Below are 9,247 nucleotides of genomic sequence, written 5' to 3'. Positions count from 1 at the left end.
TATATATATATATATATATATATATATATATATATATATATATATATATATATATATATATATATATATATATATATATTATACTGGTAAACAGGCATTTCCATGGATATCTACTGTAGAAATAGCTGCAGTTTTTACAAGACCCCTTGGAAGTGCAACTGAGATTGTTTTTTTTTGGATAATATTTTAGATATTTTTCAGTGTTCGAAAAACGTAAAAGCAAAAAACATTACAAAACTGTGGCACACCCCTACTATGAGATTCAGGGCCTATGTAACACGGTTTTTTGGACTTTGCTCCTTATCAAAGCATCGGATGTAGCTGAAAGTTGACATATGTATATTTTACAACCACACACAAATTTTGTCAGCATTATCAATAACCTAAACTCGATAGTTTTAATTTTTATAGAGCAAAAATTATCTAGCCGACGCCACGGCCAATGATTACGAGCCAAGAGTCGAAAAACATTCATTACGTAAGCAAGGTAAACACCGTTTGACGAAATGTTGCCCGCCCATCCACCAGACAGAAACTCATTCACCTTGTTCCATCGGCTCTGAAACCCATAGCAGTCAAGAATGGCTAACAGGATTTGGAATTGTCCCCGTGGTTGCAAAACTGCATTTGTCTTACGTGCAACTTTATACAGTCAAGAGAAAGCCATACTTACTATAGCCTGAATAGGTAATTATTCAGTTTCTAGTTTAAATACAATGTTTATGGTCTGATTTGTATTTAGCGTAACGTGATTATAATACTTCTAATGTCATTCAGGATTTTGAATATTTCCATTAACTATTCACTATGCCACCAAGAGAGAGAGAAAGAGATAGATTGTATGTAAACAGTCTTTATATAACTATTTTTGTTAAAATAAGATTTTTATCCAAAGTAAATACAAGCTTATATGTGCTAAAATCTCCAGCAGACCAACGGATCATCCGATATAATTTTTTTCTTTATCTTTAGCTTCAACATCGGCAATAACATACCCAGTTGCCATAATTTGTTATCTTAATGAAATAACCTATCATCTAATGTTAAACGTAATTTCTGAGGAGGCCATGGCTTATTGCACAGTGAAAAAAACATGACAAAGACTTCTTATGAATGGCAGAACGATGCATAGATGTGGGTGGGGTATCTGTGCTAGCGTAGTAATACTACTATAGCAGTAGTGCCGCAACAGTAGTAATAGCAGTAATATACATGAATTAAACGTTTAGGCCAACTGCTGGGATCCTTGAGGATCATTTAGCACTTCTTACAACTACTCGAGAAATGAGTTTTTATAGCCAGAAGATAAATTTTCTAATCCAACAATGCCCATGATAGCCTTCAGTGTTATCCTGAATTATAACGAGGCCAAAGTGGGTGGAGCCTCATGAAGTCATCATCCTGACGATAATTATTGGTGAAGGTTTAAAGCCAAAATACGGTACCGGCTATTTTTTTTCAATAAACAGGTAGATAGCCAATAAATAAAAATTGCTTGACATTGGATATAGCAGTTATCAAATCAAGCTTGTCTACTATGTTTTTGAAAAGTACCAACTATTCCCTACATCTTGTCAATCTGATTGTGACCTATAAAGTAGACTGTAATTTCTTAGGAACTTATTTTGGGAGTTAGACTAATAATCGAAGTGTTTTTGTATTTATTAACATATTTTGTTGGTTTGTTCATTATGACAATTATCAGCGGAGAGGTTTCAGAGTTCATAAAGGTGTACTGCTTTGCTTGTATTTAAATTTTTATGTCATTGTTGCCACAGGTCTAGCCTTCGTTACGTGTAGCCAATCATCCATCGAGAAAGAGCGAAGAAATGCTGTCATAAGTTACGTAACGAGTGCGTTCGAAACCTTTTCTCAGAGTAAGTTGGCCCGTCTTCAAAAAAAGTCACTTTTACATTATAAGTACCAAATTTATTCAACCTACTTAATGCAGAATACAGTCAAAATTTATGTGTAGATATAATGTGTATTCTGAATAAGCGTTATATTTATGAAATGCATAGATAAAAAGTTATTGCGAAAAAACCGTGTTACAGAGGCCCTGAATCTCATAGTAGGTTAGTTATTATAAGGTAAGCTAGTAAATTTTTATGGTAGACTGGTTTAGCTGTGGTGACCGAATAAAATGTTTTGCCTTCAGTCAAGCACAGTTAATGGTATGTTTTAAAAATTTTAATGGCTCTGAAAATATTAAAACTAAGCTCAGTCTTAAGAAATTCAGAGCAAACTCAAAATACTCTTAAAAACAAATTTTAAGTAGACATTTTGATTTGGTTGCAATGATTAGAATAAAAATGAATATAAGTACAAACTTTTGTTAAGTTTATGAAAGCTGAAAATTTAAAAAACACTTTGTCTACAGACAAAAGACAACTATTATTTTCCTCTTCATACGTTAGGTGAATTGAAGGTACACAATTCTTCAGCTGGAAGAGAAAAGGCATCAACAATTTTTACACAAAGACAAATGCAAACTATGTCATCCACATACCTGTACCACAGAAGCCCTATAGAGGCAAGTAATAAGATATTCAGCCATAATAAAAAAAAAAAAAGAAATGGATTATGACTATACCTAAAATCCTACCAAAAAGTTGAAAACGTAATCATAGATGTGGTGAAATATCTGTCATGAACTCATCAAAAAAAAAAAAAAATTATTTGTCCTTGAAAATGGAAGACTGCATATTATCTAACTTTACCACACACAGTTCTTTACGATATTCTTCGGTGTAAACCTAGTTTCCACGCTAGGTTTTCATTGTCATTCTATAGCTGAATAGCTGCAATTTATGGCAGCATGTGAAAAAATAAAAATAAAAGGTAGAAATGACAAAACCAAGTTAACGAAACACAATATTTGTACTTTGCCGTAAAATGATTTGCTGAAAATGAATTATGAGTATATAAATATTCTTGCAACCATACAAAATACGTTTGCCATGTTTTCTTTCACAGTAAAAAAAGTATCATTTTTACCTCTTCCTATATTTTTTTTCTTTATCTATCTTCAACAATATTCAGGAAAAACTGAACTTCAGCAAATCATGTTCGTAATGTGCGGTACACAGTGCACTTGATGGAAGTACGATGCAATTGCAAAATTATTTAAAAACGCTACGTAATGGGTGGAACAACAGTGGCGTGTAGCCACATGACTTGCATCAGGAGTAATTTTAGCAAGAAGGAGCCATGGAGCAAATGCAAGTAAGTGATCGCAATTGCCGCTGCATTAAAAACAAACAAACCAGGAGAGCACCTTGTGGTTGAGAGAACAAGCTCCTAGAAAGGTGAGTTGGAGCAGATTCGATGCAAATACGACATACATGTGATTCCAATTTCAGTTAAAAGGGAGCAAAAGATGTCCCTCAATACTAGTGTTATCGAAATAATAGACGGATAACGAAAACCGTAAATATGTAATTTAAATTAAAAAACTGCTTTTATTAAAATTTATCAAATTGAACTTAATGCAATTTGGTGGCCAAAATGCTGATGAAGGGGAGAAAGCTGAATTTCATTATTATATTATAAAACAGAATTGAATGGGTAAGGTTCAAGAGAAGCAAGGAGGATAGGAGTCTTAAAGTTATTGGATTTTCCTAAATTACACGTCCCACTGTGGTATGTCCGAAGAGCAAAGATGATCGAATAGAAAAACCATTTCAATAATAAATGTGAACCATACGTATATTTGGGACGTGAATACACAAGAAATGCTGATGGTTGAATTATTAGCAAAGCCTCGTACAGAAGACGAGATAGACTGAAGGCAGACACTGATTGTAAAACAGCAGTTACTAAATGTTGATAGATTTAAAATGGTATCTCCTCTGTATCTTAAAACATCATATATATATATATATATATATATATATATATATATATATATATATATATATATATATATATATATATATATATATATATATATAGAGAGAGAGAGAGAGAGAGAGAGAGAGAGAGAGAGAGAGAGAGAGAGAGAGAGAGAGGAGGGGTAATGTTCCTCTAAATTAGATGTAAATATACTGTTACTTAGTAACATCATTTATAACGCACTTGACTTGAACAGAAGCGACCTCTAGCAGGGACGACCGATACTGACTCACTCCCTTTGATATCCTCAAGAGCAAAACAAACGCTGAACACAAATTTCACCTAATCCCGACCCATCCGGCGACTGTCTCTCTTCAGAGAACCACCGAATGCGAAGCTTTTCCCCTCGGTATGCAAATGAAGCATAATCTGTGCCGAAGAGCAACTGGCTCTCTGTCTTCCCAAGACATTTTCTTGACGAAAATTGGAATAGTTTAGAATTCTCCTCCGCTCGAGAATTCTGTTTGACCAGATTCACGCGCCGGGACAACAACCACCACCACCGCTCTGCGCTGCTCCCAATTCTCTGGGGGTTCTAAAACATGCACACTCACGCAGGAGGCTGCAAATCTGTCATTTAGTCATGTTTCCGTCGGCTGCTAAGGTTTTGTTGAAACATAACTTATCGAGTACATTTCATTAACTTAGTGTTTTTTTTTTTATTTTGTTATTCGTTTGATTTGCAAAACCACACCCGTAACTGACGATATTTTTTATATCATCTTCATCTCTACACCTTTTTAACTGCAGTTAAACATATGCCTTCTAAAACTACACGAAAACTGAGGATCTTTAAAACTACACGAAAACTGACGATCTTTCGCAATGCTCCCTCAAGTACTAAGATGATCCTATTAATGTTAAAGACTTTTTTTTTTTTCTAATGTTCTCCCGCCTAGATATCAGCAGCCTCTGGGGAGAATAATGTTCGAAGTGGTGGTTTCCTTTTCCAACAACTGTAATTGTGATACAAATCACTGCTCGAATATATCCTGTTCGGTGATTTCTCGAGAGCTCTATTTCAACAAGGAATTTCTGCTTGTGCCTTTCGTACCGAGTTTGAAGAAATAATGCGGGTTCTTTTTGCGAAGCGCCAGCTTCCGCGTTCTGTTATGGTGCTAAGTTGTCACATCAACCAGTATCATGGGTCCTTCTTTCCATTTACTGGGGATCAGTCTTCCCAGTAATGTGACCGATGCCGATGCTTGAACTTGCTAAGAGTTCTAATTCTACTGACAAATGCCATACATCAATCCCTTAGTTTTGGACTCCTACTGCACACTTACTTTAGGTTGTTGATTTCTATTTATGTCATTTTTGTCTCACTTCTATTTTTTCGCTCATGGCATGCTAGTATATGAAGTCCTGCTTTACATGCTGAGACCCTTTTAGGCTTGTTCCATATGAACATTTGTACATTTTAAATAATAATAATACAAATAGATTTCAAAGTAAATAGGTGGAAATATACACCCTTTATCTGTTGTTGTTCTTACAAAAATAGAAATTTAAGGAATCAATCAATCATATTTCAGTCACTTCAAATTAACCTACCACGTAAAGTTACCTTCCATCAACGGTGACTAGCAAACACTGCCTGAAAGACTTGCAGACGAAAATGCGCCACGTTAGAAGAAAACTGGATTGACACTCTCTTGACCTCTTCCTTACCTAAAGTGGAACTCTCACGCATATTATGAACACTTAAGAAACCATATTATGCGATAAAAAAAGGGAGGAAACATAAAAATATATTGTGCCCATCAGCCTTCTGGGAAAGTAAATAAATACGAGACATGGAAAAAGACTAACAAAACGTGATATACATACTGGACAGTGTAGTAGAACTACGTAACTATAGTTATCAGGTTTTTAGGTTTGAGAGTAACATAAGAGGATTCCTTTTGCATATATAATATATCATTCTATTATTCATCATATATTCGTCTTTATGGAACACGTTCGGCCTAGTTTGGTTAGCAAACTTCTCGAGGAAAAGAGAAAACATAAAAGTAGAAGATACGAATAAAGTCATAACTGAATACCAAAATCTTCTAACTCTTCCAAAAATCATAAGTGCAAGTTTTGTGCAAAATATCATTGCAATTACTCAATTCTTGACACAAGAGACTTTCTCCAAATCTCTGTTTTAGTACAAGAAATACGAAATTTTCCCCAAAAACAATTGTCAAACCTCGACCATCTTAAAACTCAAATAAGATCACATAAGGTGCAAACTACATGCTAAATATCAGTGAAATCCTGCTATTTTCATATAGGATACTGAGCACAGAAGATTGAAGAAAGTACCTCCAAATTTACGTTAATTACAAAGGACCTAGAGATATATGTTGATTAGTTCCTCATTGGACGGTTGGTATCGTTCTCGGCTAGAACTCTGCTGGGCCCGCGTTCGATTCTCCGACCGACCAATGAAGAATTAGAGAAATTTATTTCTGGTGATAGAAATTCATTGCATTAATTCAAAAGGTCTTAAACTTAGCTTGAATGGAATGGAATGGAATGGAATGTGCATTTTAGGCTTAACGCCAAGGACTGGTACCCAGAGAGTCATTTAGCACTGCAATAAAACTGGTGAAGTGAAGCGATAGAAGATTGAATGAAAAAAATTAGTAAATACCTCAGTACAAAAAAAAAGTAATTCAGTAAAATGAATATAAGATACACGTAATCATAGATAAATAAAATTAAAACCTTAAACTAAATCGTACCGCTGAAGCATGCTGCAAAACAAAATGGATTTCAATTTTATTATAAAAACCTACGTCATGCAAATATCCCATTAGACTATGGGAATCAACATTAGTATCTAGCAGGTTTCCGCCACTTTTTCTAGCTAGTCCAAGTCTTTGGCATGCTACAGTGCTTTCACGGCATTCTATTAACAGCAGGAGGAGAATCACAACGCGCACACACTAGCGCTGGTCCCCTCCTCTGAAAGGAATCAGTGGGTCATGAGACTATGTCCAATTCGTACTTGGGATAGGATAACTTCTGTTTTGGACTTGGCAATTAAAGCACGAATAGTTCCAGGAGTTCTGTTAGCCCCGAGAACTAGCATCTTGCTTCTCCAAGGCTAATGAAATTGTTATGAGAATCGTTAACCACATCTTTCTTTCTTTTTCTTTTTTTATAACAGTAGTCATTTTAGAATCAACCTAGTGGTAGGAAAAGTAGAATTTTTGTACAGGAATAATCATTTTGAATTTTGCTAGACTGAACCTGGTCAGAGTCTGAGGCTTCCATGGCTTCAGGGTTATCATAAGCAGGGCTTGGACCATCAGACAACTCTGTAGCTGCTTATGGGAATGCCAGAGAAGAAATATCAATCTGAATAACAGGATCCTGTGTGGTCTTTCAAAACCTATTGGCCCTCAGTGAAGAACCACTCTTTGGGGACTTTTCAGTACTGGTTTGGGTGCTGATAGGGTCAGACTGTATAGTTGACTGTGGGATAAGAACAATTGGTAGCAAAACATGAAAATTATTTTTAAGAACTTCAGTATTTTGTATGAGGTTTATTATGGCAATTGTACCAGAAACAAAATTAATTGAGTTTGGAATTAGCGAGTTGATTATTAACTGGCTAATGAGGACGACCGCTAAAGGACTTTACAATTGAAGCATAAATAGTTTCAGCTGAGCTTCTGTTAACCTCAAGAACTGAGCTTCTTACTTCTCCAGGGCTGATGAAATTGTTAATATTAACCACCTCTCTGAAATAAACATTAAGGGCAACCTCTAATAGGGAGAATGATGACCACCACAATGAAAGCAATAATTATCAACAATACAGTTATCCGTCACGTGTTCACTGGAACAAAGAATTTTTCAGGATTCTGACTCATTACCATATTCAAAGCACTTCAAACATTGGCTTAACCCACAAATGAACATGGTCAATATCAATAAATTCAGGCAAGGAAGGAAATGAAAACGACATCTCTCTAACATGATTTGTAACCCTCAGTTCCTCACCTTATATGCAGATGCTGAACACATCTTTTTTTCTTTAAATCTTCAATTGAAAACAATTATGGACATAGTCTACACACTATAAGCCCAACAGGGATCCAAAGGGAAATCAACCTGCAGAGACAGACAAGTTATAGAAAATGGTGTTAAATAAACAAATATGGGGGAAACGTGGGAGACATCAGAAGAGAGCAAGGATGAATTTGTTCCTTGCTAAAATATCTGAAGATCAAAAAATTCCACAACTACACTAGGGAAACTATTCCACATTTTAGTTGTAGTCAAGATAAAACTCCCAGTAAACAGACCACTATCAAACCTGACACTTGAAAACAACACACCGTTTGCAGTAGCAGACATATATGTCAAGGCCCAGAAGCAAAGTTCTAACTTCTCTGGACCTGCGGGCCACTGAACAAAACTTAGGCTCTGGAAAGCATGACTAAGGCAAAGCCAAGGACTCACCACACCCAAAAGTTTAGTCTTTTATTTAGGGCAATATACAGCAGTTCCATCAACTCTTACAAGGGGAGGAATGCTTGAATCAACTCAAAGGGTGATGACTTAAAGGTAGACCACCACTTAGTCATCAACTAGAGAGCAAGATCTCTTTCACATCTTCATTATAAGCTCTCTCAGCTCTCACAAAGACAACCTGAGCTTGACTTCTAATCTCAATAAAATTACGCCACAAGAAGTCTGATCACTTGTTCCTCCACAAATGATACACTTCTTGTTTTTCATGGAAGGCAAGCTTAAATACAGCATTAAACCATGGCTTTTCTTTGAAAAACGAAACCTGAGGATTTTAGAAGGCACTCTCCTCTCAATAAGAGTCTTAAGGTGATCATTTAAATGCTCAATAATATCACTCCACCTGAGCTCAATAAGGTCACACGGAATACCATCCCAATTGGCCTGGGATTTCAAAAATACCTTTCTTGAAAAACTTACATCAGGAACATAGTGATCCATGACCACATTAACTATAATTAAACAATGATCAGTGGAAGATGCAAGCAAACATACTCCTTACGATACAATCCCTGTAGCATCTGTGAATACAAGGTCAAGACAGCTGTTAGATTGGTGTGTGGGTTCATTTATTAACTGCTCAAAATCAGAAATAGTGGAGTTGGGAAATCTACTGCAGCAAAACCATAATTATCTGTGGCAGTAACTGAGCTCAGCCATCAAGTGTGACGAATATTGTAATCAACAACGGAAATGAAACAAGCCATGGAGTCAGCTTCCTAATCTGCTGTCAGTTTGGTAAGCAAGCAGCCGTAAAAGACATATCCAATTTGGCGACCTACCAAAAACAACGATTTATTAGCCTTCCACCCACTTTAACCAC

Source organism: Macrobrachium rosenbergii, chromosome 21 (assembly GCF_040412425.1).
Source record: "Macrobrachium rosenbergii isolate ZJJX-2024 chromosome 21, ASM4041242v1, whole genome shotgun sequence".
NCBI lineage: Eukaryota > Metazoa > Arthropoda > Malacostraca > Decapoda > Palaemonidae > Macrobrachium > Macrobrachium rosenbergii.
Note: the sequence above shows the minus strand (reverse complement) of the source record.